This window comes from Triticum urartu, chromosome 7, assembly GCF_003073215.2.
Source record: "Triticum urartu cultivar G1812 chromosome 7, Tu2.1, whole genome shotgun sequence".
NCBI classification, from domain to species: Eukaryota; Viridiplantae; Streptophyta; class Magnoliopsida; order Poales; family Poaceae; genus Triticum; species Triticum urartu.
This window is the reverse complement of record NC_053028.1, coordinates 417190972-417208659: the sequence shown is the minus strand read 5'-3', so window position 1 is coordinate 417208659 and position 17688 is coordinate 417190972.

Genomic DNA, 17688 nt, shown 5'->3' with positions numbered 1-17688 from the left:
TAGGCCGGCCTTTTCACAGGAATGGGCCTCTGTTGGGCCATGCCACATGTCGATGTATCATAGGCGCCTTCTGTCCAATGAGTGGATGACATCTATCCCAGCGATGAGCCGACACGTGTTTCCTCCAGCCAATGATGATTTTACACGTGGAAAATCCCCATTGGTCGGGGCTGTTAACGGGTTATCGGATCCAAAACCCGACCGATAGCTTAACGGCGTTCCGTTACGGTGGATGCCATGTGTCGGTCACCCTTGACGAAAGCACTTCTGTGACGCGCGATTTATCGTCATGGAAGTGGACACTTCCGTGATGATAATTTTGGTAATGTCATGGAACACTTCTACGACAGCAAAGGTATCACTATCTTGATTATGTCATAAATTTGTCATGGATGTACATGCATGACAGAAAACGTGACCTACTATGACAAACACGTATCATCACGGAAGTGTATTTTTTTGTAGTGTAAGCTCACAAGTAAATGATTGATTCACTACATCTATGCTTGCCTTGTCATATTTGTTGTCAATATTCTTTTGGGGTGGACCGCCCTGTTTCTTAATACTGCAACCGTAGACATGAGTGAATAGTATTTCTCTATGTGATCTCTTCCATCATGTGTGGGCAACAAACACTGCATTGTATAGAAAGAAAGTGTCATTTCCAGCTTTTACATAGGCTTTGATCTTTTACATGGAATACAATCTGCCTACTTGCTTTGTGTCGCACTACCAACACTCCACCCTCGAAGCTAAACATTATGCCACTCATAATTCCTTAGTTTATTTGTTCAAATACAAATTTCATATGATTCTAATGTTCCTACTTCAGTTTTGAAATGTGTGTCTGCCTGTTATAGAAACATAAGGGGTTTGTATTTCTATGTGTGGTCTGGTCAGCACGGTTGGGGGTGAACTTTGCATATGGAGGGGTTTATAGGGAGACACTCTTCGAGTTGAATCCGCAATGCATTCCATAGATAATCTGACTACTTTTATGTTTTCATGAATCTCAGATTCTGAATAGCATCATAATGATTATGAGCTTGCGCGCATGAAAAGAATAAAGCAGAACAATGCCATGGCTATCAAACTTGGCATTAAGGGACTGAAATCAAGTCTGGATGCAATGCAATGCAAATGCTCTCCACCTACAGATTCATGCTCAGAATATGATCCTAATAGTGATTCTGAGCTAGAGGGAGACCTAAGTCAATGTAGCTCCCTAGTGGAGGAGTCAGAGGAAGATGGCCTATCTTATTCACCCATCAAGGTGCTTGCTCTAACTTTCCAAGGTTATATTTGTCGCACATATTTGCAACTGATGCTTTGCATTGCTTCTACTTTGTTGAATTGCCATTAGCTTAGTTTACACATCGTGTATGTGAATACGCCCTTCCTATCCATTTTCAGTACATATTCCATCTGTCATCATACCATATTTATCCATCCAAATGTTGTTCTTGTGTATCAGACGTTCAAAAGGAAGAGGGTGATTGCTGATCGTGGAGGAGCACAAGCAAAGTATTTGGAAAAGGTAGTGGCACCTGATAAATCAAATAGCCCATTAGGTGTAGTTGGAATATCACCTGACCCACAAAACACTCCAACTCTAACAGACTCTAGCCCTACTACACTGGTCATTTCTGATGCCACAACTCAGCAAACCCCAACTGCAGCAAACATTATGATTATGCCAGTTGACATAGCACCTGCTCTACAACGCAAAACCCCCATTCCAGCAAAGAGTACACCAAATCCAGTTGCCAAATCCCTTTTCGAACCAGAGAGAGCCCCAATTGCAGCAAATAGGACCCCTGTTCCATTTCTTCCCAGTTTAGAAGACAAAGCTTATATTGTAGTCAGGAACTTAATTTGTGCGCATCTTTCCTTCATGGAAAGATTATACCGCAGACACAGAACAATTTCCAGTCTTCCTCTGCAACTTACGTGTAAGTAATGTACTAATGTTATTCATGGTCATTGCTGCATATGTTTCTGCTGACAGAAGACACAAGATTTCATTCTTTTAAATAGGCGAGGACCAAACTGGATTGTGAAGACAAGCAAGGGTTGGTTGCGCTTTTGACGCACTCGTTGATGAAGTATCGTTCCTACCTGAGGCAAGCGCACTTCGATGGCAAGCCTCTAATCAAAATTTCTATAAAGTCTCCGGTGCTAAATTTATCTGATGGTGACTGGAATAATCTTGTTACACATTGGTCTCGGCTACAGCGTAAGGTACTATCTATGATATCACATCATAATTTGAACTACATTTCTGCATTTGCCTTAACGTCTCACTTGTACGAAAACTGTTAGGAGAAGAACATTCATTCTCAAGGGACCACGGAATCTCGCAACTATACTGCACACTGCATTGCTCCTGTGAGTACCTCTTGCCATGTATGACCATACTTACTCTCATAGCTGTTTGATTATGTAGCATCACTGCACATGTTAGCCTCGTTATCATCCATTTGGTGGACATTATAAGATCTGTATGGACTCTTACATAAATTTAGAATCAACCCAATGCTTTTGAATAGGTTTAGCTCTGCAGTCCTCTTGTAAGGACTGAACGTCGTCTATCATTGTACATACATTAACAGCTACTCCCTCCGTCCCATAATATAAGAACGTTTTGTACAGTACACCAGTGTTCAAAACACTCATGTATTATGGGAAGAGGGATTGGTTCATTGTGTAGCATTCTGCATCTTATCTCCCTCACCCACCATTTACTAAAAAAGATCAGATCTATATTTAATCTTACCAAAAAGTAGAATACACAGACAATGCCAGTGCAGTAGTGTAGCCCATTGCTCTTGTCAGTACATTTTGTCCTGTAATGCTTGTACTTCTAGGGATTGGTAGTTGATTATGTAGCATCAATCTGCATCTTATCTTCATTATCCTCTATCCCTTCCAGTATTATCATATCTATAATTACTCTCTACAAAATGTAGAGTACACGCAATGCTTATGAAGAAGATTATGTGCTGAAATTTTTGAGTTATCCTTCCCTTGACATGGAGAAGGGCATTATAAAGCCTGTGTTAACTGTTAATGTAAGTCAGTCCTTCTAAAGCCTTTATCCTCAACTGCTGTTTAATTTGTTCATACTCCCTATCATTTACTGCTGTTTAGTTTGTTGTTTCTACCAAAATGCATGTTCGCAAGAACCGTAAGTTCTAAGTTTTACTTGTAAAACCAAATTCCTTATTCATACCATGCACATTACTCAACACTCCCTATATGTATGCTTGTTTTTGTGGATCTATAATCAAGTGTGTGGTGAAGCAGCCCACATTTGCAACTTGTCATCTCCTGTTTTATCTTACTGATGTGGCTGATGATATGAACAACATGCCATGCACATTAACCAAAATAGATACAATGATTTTCTTTGCCCTTCATCTATGCTTGTTATGTTGACATGGTAATCCAGTGGTGTGGTCAAGCTCCCTGCATTATGAACAATGCCAAATTATGCTATTGATATTTTGAACTTACTCTTTATTTTCTAATTTGAAATTGGATGGAATTGATAGCACAGTTATCATCTTTGTTTATACACGTGCAAAACTTGTCATCTATCTGCTTTGTTTCAGGGTGATATGCCTGATGGCATGCACAAGTCTGTTGAAGGCTGTGAGACAAACCCAACATATATTGCAGCAAAGAAGGCAAAACATCTTGAAGATAGGGAGGCAACCCCAAAGTCTTGTCTTGATGCAGTGTTCAAGTTACTTGAGACTAGTAGTCAGACAAGCTCACAGAATTCGTTGTCTGAATCAGTTCGACTTCTTCAGCCCCAAGTTCTAGCAGAAAGGCACTCTACAACTCAACTTCGACTTGAAGTCCTATCTCTAAGAAAGATTGTGGAGAACACCAATGAGAACATCATCGCTAAACAGCTACACCTGGAAGCTATGACCGACATGCTAGTCCGGTCTCACAGCCTTGCTCAGCAGCTTGCGCAGCAGTTCTTGCGCAAGGCTAACCTTTCTTGAACTGTCTTGGAAGTGGTCTCGGTTCAGTATTATTTTGTTACGCTGCAATGGTGCCTAGTTTTTGTAATCTACTTCTTCGTTGAGCGTTATGATCACTGGTGGCGAACTTCGATGCCCAGTGGATGTAATATACCATAAATCCTTTATTTTATAGTGTAGGTTTATTCTTAGTTACTATGCTGTAATTTCTTTATTGTATAGAGTAGGTTTGTTCTTAATTCCTACTAGTTACTGCCATCATTCGCTATCTGGAAAAAAATCAGATGTAGTCGCCCGGGCCGAAACATTTGCCTCTAACGGGCCTGGTGTTTAGCGGGCCACAATTGGGCCGGCCTGCATCTTTCATGGGCCCGAATCATTGGGGCCTTCACACTTTGCGCGAGGCCCACAACTTACACCGGCCTATATTTTAGTTGGGCCTTTTGTGGACCCAGTGCTTAGTTTGGCCCAGGTAGCGTTGTGCCATTAACAGGTTGAATATTGTACTGGCCTGTTACGGCCCAGATGAAATCATGGGCCTTTAGCAGGCCGAAATGCATATTGGGCCTCAATTTTCACTAGTTGTCGACGGGCCTTCAGTAGGCTGAAATGTAGACCGGGCCTTTTTGGGCCCAGTTATATCACGGGTAGTTACCAGGCCGAAACATATCTCGGGCCTTAGTTGGCCCACTGATATCATGGGCCTTTAAGAGGCCGAAAGCTTAGTACAGACATCAACGGGCCGAATTATGCGACAGGCCTTTAACAGGCCCAAAGTCACGTTGGGCTTAACTGTTGCCACCTTTATCACGGGCCGTTAGTGGGCCCGATGTCCTGTGGGACCATATATGGCCCATGGGCAGCATGGTGCATTCCCAGGCCAAAAGTCACACCGGGCTGAAATGGGCCCATGTCTACATCGGGCTTGTAACAGGACGAACGTCACTGGGCTGTAATTGCGCCCAAATATTCGGCGAACAATTAACGGGCCAGATCTGGCTTCGGGCCGTAAACGGGCCTTTATTAAGCAGGCCGTTATTGGGCTGGCCCACTAGTACCTGAGTAAGTACTACTGGCCTTTGACTACGCCGGCCTTTTTAACCTATATGGGCCTCTATTGGGCCGTGCCACGTGTCGACGTATCATAGGCGCTTTGGGTCCAATGAGTGGATGACATCTGTCCCAAGGTGACCCGACACATGTTTCCTCCAGCCAATGATGATTTTACACGTGGAAAATCCCCATTGGTCGGGGCTGTTAATGGGTTATCGGATCCAAAATCGGACCCGGTAGCTTAACGGCGTTCCGTTACGGTGGATGCCATGTGTCGGTCACCCTTGACGAAAGCACTTTTGTGACACACGATTTATCGTCATGGAAGTCGACACTTTCGTGATGATAATTTTGGTAATGTCATGGAACACTTCTATGACAACACAGGTATGACTATCTTGATTCTGTCATAAATTTGTCATGGATGTACATGCATGACAGAAAATGTGACCTACTATGACAAACATGTATCATCACGGAAGTGTATTTTTTTTGTAGTGAGATCGAAAGCGGAAGTGTTTAGTAACGTGGTTGATGTAGTCGAACGTCTTCGCGATCCAACCGATCAAGTACCGAATGCACGACACCCCCATGATCTGCACACGCTCAGCTCAGTGACGTCCCTCGAACTCTTGATCCAGTTGAGGCTGAGGGAGAGTTTCATCAGCACGACGGCGTGGTGACGGCGATGATGAAGTTACCAGCGCAGGGCTTCGCCTAAGCACTACGACGATATGACCGAGGTGTGAAACTGTGGAGGGGGCATCGCACATGGCTAAAAGATCAACTTGTGTGTCTATGGGGTGCCCCCCTCCCATGTATAGAGTAGGCTGGCCAAGGGTGGCGCGCCCAAGGGGGGGAGTCCTACTCCAAGTAGGATTCGCCCCCCCCTCTTTCCTACTTCCACAAGGAGAAGGGGGGAAGGAGTAGGAGAAGAGAAGGAAAGGGGGCGGCCCCTAGCCCTAGTCCAATTTGGTTTGCGCTAGGGGGCGCCACTCCTTGGCCTGCCTCCTCTCTTCCACCATTAGGCCCATGAGGCCCAATAACTTCCCGGGAGGGTTCCGGTAACCCCCGGTACTACGAAACTCATCAGAAACAACCCGAACCATTCTTGGTGTCCGAATGTAGCTTCCAATATATGAATCTTTGTGTCTCGACCATTTTGAGACTCCTCATCATGTCCATGATCTCATCCGGGACTTCGAACAACCTTCAGTCATCAAATCACATAAACTCATAATACAAATCGTCATCGAACGTTAAGCGTGTGGACCCTACGGGTTCGAGAACTATGTAGACATGACTGGGACACATCTCCGTTCAATAACCAATAGCGGAACCTGGATGCTCATATTGGTTCCTACATATTCTACGAAGATCTTTATCGGTCAAACCGCATAACAACATACATTGTTCCCTTTGTCATCGGTATGTTACTTGCCCGAGATTCGATCATCGGTATCATCATACCTAGTTCAATCTCGTTACCAGCAAGTCTCTTTACTAGTTCCGTAATGCATCATCCCGCAACTAACTCATTATTCACATTTCTTGCAAGGCTTATAGTGATGTGCATTACCGAGAGGGCCCAGAGATACCTCTCCGACAATCGGAGTGACAAATCCTAATCTCGATCTATGCCAACTCAACAAACACCATCGGAGACACCTGTAGAGCATCTTTATAATCACCCAGTTACATTGTGACATTTGATAGCACTCTAAGTGTTCCTTCGGTATTCGTGAGTTGCAAAATCTCATAGTCATAGGAACATGTATAAGTCATGAAGAAAGCAATAGCAATAAACTAAACGATCATAGTTCTAAGCTAACGAATGGGTCTTGTCCATCACATCATTCTCTAATGATGTGATCTCGTTCATCAAATGACAACACGTGTCTATGGCTAGGAAACTTAACCATCTTTGACTAACGAGCTAGTCAAGTAGAGGCATACTAGGGACACTCTATTTGTCTATGTATTCACACATGTTCTAAGTTTCCAGTTAATACAATTCTAGCCTGAATAATAAACATTTATCATGATATAAGGAAATATAATCATGATATAAGGAAATATAAATAAAAACTTTATTATTGCCTCTATGGCATATTTCCTTCAACTTCTTCGGAGTTGCCTTAGAAGGTGGTTCAGGAAGAGTCTAATCATTATCATTACTCAATATATTATTCAATAGTACTTCGGCTTGTTCAATGGTTCGTTCCCTGGAAACACAACCAGCACAACTATCTAGGTGGTCCCTAGAAGCATCGGTTAGTCCATTATAATAGATATCAAGTATTTCATTTTTCTTGAGAGGATGATCGGGCAAAGCATTAAGTAATTGGAGAAGCCTCCCCCAAGCTTGTGGGAGATTCTCTTCTTCAACTTGCACAAGTTAAATATTTCCTGTAAAGCAGCTTGTTTCTTATGAGCAGGAAAATATTTTTCAAAGAAGTAATATATCATATCCTGGGGACTGCGCACACAACCAGGAGTAAATCATATCTTAGCATCACCCTCTAATGAGAAAGGAAACAACTTAAGAATATGGTAATAACGAATTTTTTCCTGATGAGCAAATAGGGTGGCTATATCATTCAATTTAGTAAGATGTGCCACAACAGTTTCAGATTCATAACCATGGAAAGGATCAGATTCAACCAAAGTAATTAACTCAAGATCGGCAGAGAATTCATAATCCTTATCAGTAACAAAGATAGGTGAAGTAGCAAACTTAGGATCATATTGCATTCTAGCATTCAAAGACCTTCCTTTCAACTTGACAAGTAGTTTCTTAAGATCATATCTATCCTTACAAGCAAGAAAGTCCCTAGCTACCTCTCCATCCATAACATAACCCTCAGGTATAACAGGCAATTCATATCTAGGAGAGCTAGGTCTAACAATTGTTTCAAAGTGTTCAGTTTCAATAGTTTCATAAGTTTCAGAAGTATCATCAGTTTCAGCATTTTCACAATATTTTTAGCTCTAGCAAGTTGTTCATTAAGAAATTCACCAAGTGGCACAATATTATCAAGCAAAGTAGTAGTATCATCATAAGCATTATTCATAGCGGAAGTAGCATCATCAATTACTTGTGACATATCAGAATTAATGGCAAGTAGTGGTGTCACAAGCTTACTCAAAATAGAAGGTGAATTAAGTGTAGAGCTAGATGACAGTTCCTTACCTCCCCTCGTAGTAGAGGGAAAAATCTTGGTTTTGATATCTTTCAGATTCCTCATAGTGATCAGCTGATATAAATCCCAACTGACTCGGCAAATAGAGCTATGCTCCCCGGCAACGGCGCTAGAAAAAGGTTTTGATAACCCACAAGTATAGGTGATCGCAACCGTTTTCGAGGGTAGAGTATTCAACCCAAATTTATTGATTCGACACAAGGGGAGCCAAAGAATATTTGTGAGTATTAGATGTTGAGTTTTCAATTCAACCATACCTGAAAGACTTAATATCTGCAGCAAAGTATTTAGTAGCAGAGTACTATGGAAGTAACGGTAACAGTGGCAAAAGTAACAGTAGCAGTTTTGTAGTGATTGTAACAGCAGTAGCAACAAGAGTAACCTAGCAATGATCAATATGTGAAAAGCTCGTAGGCATTGGATCGGCAATGATAATTGTGTTGGATAATATTCATCATGTAGCAATAACCTAGGGTGACACAGAACTAGCTCCAATTCATCAATATAATGTAGGCACGTATTCCGTATATAGTCATACATGCTTATGGAAAAGAACTTGCATGCCATCTTTTGTCCTACCCTCCCGTGGCAGCGGGGTCCTAATGGAAACTAAGGGATATTAAGGCCTCCTTTTAATAGAGTACCGAAACAAAGCATTAACACTTAGTGAATACATGAACTCCTCAGACTATGGTAATCACCGGAAAGAATCCCAATTATTGTCACCTTGGGGTATGCGGATCATAACTCGTAATAGGTGTCTACAACTTGCAAGATAGGATCAAGAAAACAAATATGTTCATGAAAACATAATAGGTTTGGATCGGAAATCATGGCACTCAGGCCCTAGTGACAAGCATTAAGCATAGCAAAGTCATAGCAACATCAATCTCAGAACATAGTGGATACTAGGGATCAAACCCTAACAAAACTAACTCGATTACATGATAAATATCATCCAACCCAGCACCGTATAGCAAGCCTACGATGGAATTACTCACGCACGGCGGTGAGAATCATGAAATTGGTGATGATGATGGCGACGAATTCCCCTCTCCGAAGCCCCGAACGGACTCCAGATCAACCCTCTCGATGAAGAACAGGAAGTGGTGGTGGCTCCATATCATAAAACACGATGAATCCTTCTCTCTGATTTTTTTCTCCCCGAATAGGTTTATATAGAGTTGGAATTAGGGTCGGAGGAGGTCCAGGGGCCCCACAAGCCTGCAGGGTGCGCCCCCAGGGCTTGTGGCCTTTGGGTGGCCCCCTCTGGTAACTTCTTGCGCCGGTATTTTTTTATATATTTGTAACGCCCCGAGACCGACGCGCCAGGTGTCTTCCAGTTATTCGTTGTTGTTGCCATGTCATTCGCTTGCGTGTTGCATCTTGCCATGTCATCATCCGCATTGCATCGTCATGTTTTCAAAACTTGCGTCCGTCCGGGATCACCCCATCATCTTGAATGACACACTCACACCCACTTCCTTTTGCACCGGTATCCCTGTGAGCTACCGGATCATCGGAATGTTGTCGTGGCATCATTTTCGGATTTGTTGCTATGGCACCCCTTTCATTTCTGCCACGATGACAAATGCCTTATATCTTATCATGTCAACATTTTCATAAATACTGCATAAAACTTGCACATGTCATCCGCATCATGATAACAACATTTAAAAAGGTTTAAATTGTTGTTTGCATTATATTGCTAAATGCATATGGGGATTTACCAGAATTTTTGTTTGTTGTTCCGGCCTCATTTAAACTTGCCTAGTTAAGTAGTTTTATTATGCTTCACCCCTTGCCATGCTAACCAACATTTAATCTTGTTGGGTACATAAACGGGATAGAACTAAATAATTGTTGTGGTGTTTCGTCAATATGCAACTCATTGCATATTGATCTCCATTTAATTTGTAGGATTGCTTGTGCACTTTGCCATGCCATGCTTCATTAAACCGGACATGCATCATACTTGGTTATGCATCATGCCATGTTGATTATGTGATGGTTGTTTACTATGTTGTTTGCTTCTTTCCGGTGTTGCTTCTTCGGGTTAGTTCCGATAACATCGCGTTTGTGAGGATTCGTTCGACTTTGCCCATTTGTCTTCTTCATGGACTCGTTCTTCTTCCTTGCGGGATCTCAGGCAAGATGACCAGACCCTCGAAATCACTTCTATCTTTGCTTGCTAGTTGCTCGATCTATTTCTATGCCGCGATACCTACCACTTGCTATATCATGCCCCCCATATTGCCATGTCAAGCCTCTAACCCACGTTTCCTAGCAAACTGTTGTTTGGCTATGTTACCGCTTTGCTTAGCCCCTCGTATAGCGTTGCTAGTTGCAGGTGAAGATGGAGTTTGTTCCGTGTTGGAACATGGATATGTTGGGATATGACAATATCTCTTATTTAATTAATGCATCTATATACTTGGTAAAGGGTGGAAGGCTCGGCCTTATGCCTGGTGTTTTGTTCCACTCTTGCCGCCCTAGTTTCCGTCATACCAGTGTTATGTTCCTTGATTTTGCGTTCCTTATGTGGTTGGGTGTTATGGGAACCCCTTGACAGTTCACTTTGAATAAAACTCCTCCAGCAAGGCCCAACCTTGGTTTTACCATTTGCCACCTAAGCCTTTTTCCCTTGGATTCTGCAGACTCAAGGGTCATCTTTATTTTAAACCCCTGGGCCAGTGCTTCTCTAAGTGTTGGTCCAACCTGAGCGATGTCTGGCGCCCCATGGGCAACCAGGGTCTATGCCAACCCAACGTCTGGCTCATCCGGTGTGCCCTGAGAACGAGATATGTGCAGCTCCTATCAGGATTTGTCGGCACATCCGGGTGGCTTTGCTGGTCTTGTTTTACCATTGTCAAAATGTCTTGTAACCGGGATTCCGAGTCTGATCGGGTCTTCCTGGGAGAAGGAATATCCTTCGTTGACCGTGAGAGCTTGTGATGGGCTAAGTTGGGACACCCCTGCAGGGTTTTTGAACTTTCGAAAGCCGTGCCCGCAGTTATGGGCAGATGGGAATTTGTTAATATCCGGTTGTAGAAAACTTGACACTTAACTTAATTTAAATGAATCAACCACGTGTGTAGCCGTGATGGTCTCTTTCCGGCGGAGTCCGTGAAGTGAACACGGTTTTGGAGTTATGTTTGAACGTAAGTAGTTTCAGGATCACTTCTTGATCACTTCTAGCTCACGACCGTGCTTTGCTTCTCTTCTGGCTCTCATTTGCGTAAGTTAGCCACCATATATGCTAGTGCTTTCTGCAGCTCCACCTCACTACCTTTTCCTACCCATAAGCTTAAATAGTCTTGATCTCGCGGGTGTGAGATTGCTGAGTCCCCGTGACTCACGGTTACTTCCAAAACCAGTTTGCAGGTGCCGATGATACCAGTGCAGGTGACGCAACTGAGCTCAAGTGGGAGCCGATGAAGATCTTGATCGTAGTCTTGTTTCGTTTCCAGTTGATCAGTAGTGGAGCCCAGTCGGGGCAATCGGGGATCTAGCATTAGGGGTTGTCTTTCTTTATTTGGTTCCGTAGTCGGACCTTGATTGTATTCTGGATGATGTAATGCTATATTTATGTATTGTGTGAAGTGGCGATTGTAAGCCAACTCTTTATCCCTTTCTTATTCAGTACATGGGATGTGTAAAGATTACCCCTCTTGCGACATGCCTACTATGCGGTTATGCCTCTAAGTCGTGCTCCGACACGTGGGAGATATAGCCGCATCGTGGGTGTTACAATATTCCACAAAATTTCTTCGTAATTTTCAGGTCAATCCGAGAACTTTGATTTCTGCACAAAATTAACACCATGGCAATTCTGCTGAAAACAGCGTTAGTCCGGGTTAGTTCCATTCAAATCATGCAAATTAGAGTCCAAAACAAGGGCAAATGTATCAATGCTCGCAAGGCAAAAGCCGTTCAAGCATATAACTCTGAGCGTATGAGTCTGGGTTAGTTCCACTCAAAAGCTTCGGAGGAGGGTTGCTCTCAGATGACAAAAGTCGTGCACTAACTCTGAGCAGACACCAATTTATGGTGGAAGGGGGTGGCTATTTATAGCCAGGGCAACCCGACATGATGTGTCCAAAATGACCCTTGGTCATTGGGGGAACCTACACATGTCCAATGGTCGTATTTCAAACACATGCGGTAGCTTGACTTGGGCTACAAGCAAAGCTGACTTATCCAACTCGGGATAAGTTTTTCTCTTATTGTCTTCACTCGAAGACATAGGATTTGGGTTGAGCATCACATCAGTTTTCTGAGTTTGGTCAGTTGGACCCCACTTGACAGTTTGGTGGTTCCTGTGACTCGAGAGATAAGAAAATGAAACTACGAAAGAAACTATGTCTTCAAGTGAATGTCTTCACACATCATTATCTTCGATGTGAATGTCTTCGCGAACCACTAATGTCTTCAATGTCTTCATACATTTTTAGGGGTCATCTTCGATGGGTAAACCGAATCAATAGGGACTTCTACCCCGTGTTCTCCTGCGAATCTCACAAACACATTAGTCCCTCAACCATGTTTGTCGTCAATACTCCAAAACCAACTAGGGCTGGCACTAGATGCACTTACAGAAGAACATGCAATCATACAAGCATGAGGAATGAGAACTGAGGAAATGAAATATAGCTTGATGAAATTCTTTAGTTCAAATTCGTCAGAGCATAGATCACAAATTCTTCAATAGTGGAATAATGTAAGAGAGGGTGAGGAATTTGAAACCAGGTTGGCTTGGTGAAGACAATGCAATTTGGTACACCAGTTCTAGTTGCCGCATCAACTGTATGTGTGGTTGAGGTGGCTGAGTCACAACTCAGAGGACACACGGTCCTCACCGTATTCCTCTTGAGCTAAGGCCCACAGACCCCGCCCAATCACTCGTGGTAAGTCTTCAAGGTAGACTTCTAAAACCTTCACAGGCACACCACAATGACTCTTGGTGTACTCAGAACTTGACGCCTAACCGTCTAGAAGAATGACAGTCTTCAAAGGTAACATGCGTCGGATCACACAGATCAATCTCTTCAGTGATACTCAATCATTTTGGCTCTGGGTTTTTCCTCACTTAGGATTCTCTCAAAGTCGTCAGACGATGGGTTGTTCTCTTATGGCAAGTGTCAAGTTCTCCCGAAGCATCCAACCAACAAGTGGTTGTGGAGGCTGGCTATTTATAGCCAGGGGCAACCCGACACGAATTGTCATAAATGCCCTTCTCTGGTTCGACCATTGTCAGGATAAGGATCCACTCGACAATTGGCCCGCGGTGCAGCAGCGGTCTAAATTTGAACTCTCAAATTCATCAGGGCACTCAATTTCCTCACTTTTAGGCAGACTGCACTGGCGAACTCCTAACTCCTCAGCGTGACCAAATTTGTCAGCGACCAGATGAACTTTGCCACTGTCGGTAGCAAATGCGTCAGCTACACTGGAGATTTCCAAAGGCTTCATTCATTGCGGCTTTTGTGTATGGGCTTGCGTAAGTTTGAGCATCACTTTGGAAATGTGAAATATGTTTCACCTTCACCCCCTTTAATAGTATGGTTTTCCCTATGACTCAAACAAGAAGAGAAACTAGGAAAATAGAAGTCTTCAAGCTTCAAAGTCTTCACATGAATTTCTTCAAAGGTCGTACCAATTTCATCACCAAATTCTTCACTCGAAGAAATCTATTTTTAGGGGTTGTCTTCCATGTGTTAAACCAAATATTTAGGGGCTCTGTTTCCTATGCATACTCACAAACACATTAGTTCCTCAACCTATTTGTCTTTAATACTCCCAAACCACTAAGGGGGAACTTGATGCACTTAAAATATTGTCATAACTATACGCTTTTCTATCAATTGCCCAACAGTGATTTGTTCACCCACCCTATGCTATGTGCTCAAGAGAGAAGCCTCTAGTGAAAACTATGGCCCCTGGGTCTACTTTTATCATATATAAAAACACAAAAAATACCTTGCTGCAATTTTATCTCTTTTATTTTATTTTGCAATTTACTTTATCTATCTACCACTACAAGATTTAATCCTTGCAAGTAACCGCCGAGGGGATTGACAACCCCCTTGTTTGCGTTGGGTGTAAGTATTTGCTTTTGTGTGTGCAGGTGCTGCTGACGAGGTTCTGTGTGGTTCTCATACTGTATTGATAACCTTGGTTCTTAGCTGAGGGAAATATTTATCTCTACTGTACTACTTCATCCTCTCCTCTTCAGGGAAATCCCAATGCAGCTAAAAAGTAGCAGAGATCAGATCGCAACAAGAAAACATTGAAAACACATCTTGAAGATTGATTGATTGCAAATATGTCTTACAATGGATGCCTTGTGTGATGCACGATTACAAGTATAAACTATATGGTGTTGGACTATGGTGGTGATGGAGGCTATGGAGGTGGAAGTGGCGGCGGCTAGGGTTGATGAAAAGGGAAGATGATAGTTTTGGTCTGGATTCGTTCGACTGTAACACCCCGGATGTAACTTTCCCTATTTGTACCCCAACTCTTGCCGTTTCCGGCGTTAAGTTATATTTATTTCTCGGGTTTGGGTCTTTGTCTCCGTGTGTGGTTGTCTTTGTCATGCATCTCATATCATGTCATCATGTGCATTGCATTTGCATACGTGTTCATCTCATGCATTCAAGCATTTTCCCCGTTGTCCGTTTTGCATTCCGGCGCTTCGTTCTCCTCCGGTGGTCATTTCTAGCTTTCTTTCTTGTGTGGGGATTAAACATTTCCGGATTGGACCGAGACTTGTCATGCGGCCTTGGTTTACTACCGGTAGACCGCCTGTCAAGTTTCGTATCATTTGGACTTCGTTTGATACTCCAATGGTTAACCGAGGGACCGCAAAGGCCTCGTGTGTGTTGCAGCCCAACACCCCTCCATTTTGGCCCAAAACCCACCAAACTCTGCTCCATGTCCTAGAACATTCGATCACGATCGCGTGGCCGAAAACCGCACCTCATTTGGACTCTCCTAGCTCCCTCTATGCCTATATATACACCCCCCCTCCGAAATTCGCGGTTCATTCTTCCCCAAACCCTAAAAATTCATCTCTCCGCCGCCGGACATGTCCGCCTCCTAGCGGACAAAACCGCCGCCGCTGCCCGCGACGAACCAGGGCGCGCCACGTGGCACCCGGCCGCCTCCACCGACCCCGGCCCGCCAGGCCCATCTCCGGCCCCCGCCTCCGCCTCGCCCGGGCCGTCGCCTCCTCGCCCGAGCGCCGCCGCCTTCGCCCTCCCGTGGCCGAGCCGCCACCGTGCCACAGCTCCGCCTCTCCGCCGCCGTCGCGCCGGTGTCGCGCCGCCGTCAGCCGCCCTCGCCGCGCCCGAGCGCCCCGCTGCCTCCGCAGGCAACTCCGGTGGCCGGAGCCCACCGGCCGGCTCCGCCGCTCCCGTCCTCCGGCGAGCCTCCCCACATCCGGCTTCTTCCTCCTCCGGCAAGAACTCCGGCGAGAGCTCCAAGTCCGGCCAACCTCATCTTCCGCGCAGATCGGATACCAGATCTGGAATTATCACCTCGGTTGACTTTCTCCTCCGAACCCTAATTTTTATGCAACCTTTGACTTGTGATATCTCCGCATCCGTAGCTCCGTTTTGGACATATAATATATCAAAATGTCCGTCTTGACGAGTACATCATTTCATTCCAATGCATCATTTTCATTTGAGTTCATCTTGATGCCCGAAATGCTGTTAGAAGGAGGCTTCGTGAGTTAATTGTCAGATCTGCTAGTTCATCTTAGACTTTTGTCTTTCTAGAAGAGCTCCCAGGAATGCCTCCGCACCGGCCAGTTGAATTCGTTATTGAACTTGAGCCTGGCACGGAACCTGTGTGCAAACGTCCTTACAAGCTCGGACCTGAAGAGTTGAAGGAGCTGAAGAAGCAACTCGATATGCAAGAGAAAATGGGTCTCATCCGGCCTAGTTCTTCTCCGTGGGGTTGTGGTGTTCTTTTTGTGAAGAAGAAGGATGGAACGGACCGACTTTGTGTTGATTACCGTCCAGTGAATAAGAAGACCATCAAGAACAAATACCCACTTCCCGACATCAATGAGCTGTTCGAACAACTCAAAGGTGCCCAAGTATTCTCCAAGCTTGATCTCCGTATGGGTTATCACCAGATTTGCATTCGTGAAGAAGATATTCCCAAGACAGCATTCAGAACAAGCTTTGGTTCATATGAATACACCGTCATGTCTTTTGGCCTCGCCAACGCTCCTCCGACGTTCTCTCGCATGATGAATTTTATCTTCAACGCCTACACCAATGACTTTGTTTTGGTCTATCTCGACGACATTCTGGTTTTCTCGAAGAACAAGGAAGATCACGCCAAGCACTTGCGTTTGGTTCTCGATAAGCTCAGGGAACATCAGTTCTACACCAAGTTCTCCAAGTGTGAATTTTGGCTCGATGAGGTTCTTTATCTTGGCCATATCATCTCTGCCAAGGGCATTGCCGTGAATCCTGAGAAGGTGTCTGCAATTGTGAATTGGGAACCTCCTCAGACCGTGAAGCAACTCCGCAGTTTTCTCGGTCTCGCAAGCTATTGCCGAAGATTCGTTGAAAACTTTTCTAAGATCGCGAAGCCTCTCTCAAATCTTCTTCAGAAGCACGTCAAGTACGTTTGGTCTCCGGAGTGTGATATTGCTTTCAACACTTCGAAAGAGAAGTTGATCACTGCTCCAGTTTTGACTCCGTTTGATGAATCCAAGCCGTACGAGGTCTTTTGTGATGCCTCTCTCCAAGGTCTTGGTGCAGTTTTGATGCAAGAGAAGAAAGTTGTTGCTTATACCTCTCGCCAGTTGAAGCCTAATGATAAGAACTACCCCACTCATGATCTCGAGTTGGCGGCAGTTGTGCATGCTCTATTGACTTGGAGACATCTTCTATTGGGAAGAAAAGTGGACATTTTCACTGATCACAAGAGTCTCAAGTACATCTTCACTCAGCCTAATCTCAACCTCAGGCAAACTCATTGGGTCGAAATGATTCAAGAGTATAATCCGAGTATTGAGTATACTCCAGGGAAGGCCAATGTGATTGCTGACGCTTTGAGCAGAAAGGCCTACTGCAACAGTCTGATTCTTAAGCCTTATCAACCCGAGCTTTGTGAAGCTTTCCGCAAACTTAATCTGCAAGTTGTTCCTCAAGGTTTCCTCGCCAACCTTCAAGTCTCTCCTACCTTAGAAGACCAGATTCACCAAGCCCAGCTTCTTGATGCTATGGTGAAAAAGGTGAAGATCGGGATTGCCAAGAGTCAGTCCAAGTACAAGTGCTACCGCCTTGATGACAAGGACACTCTCTTCTTCGAGAATCGTATTGTTGTACCCAAAGGTGAACTTCGTAAAGTGATCATGAACGAGGCTCACAATTCTCTCCTCTCCATCCACCCTGGGAGCACGAAGATGTATC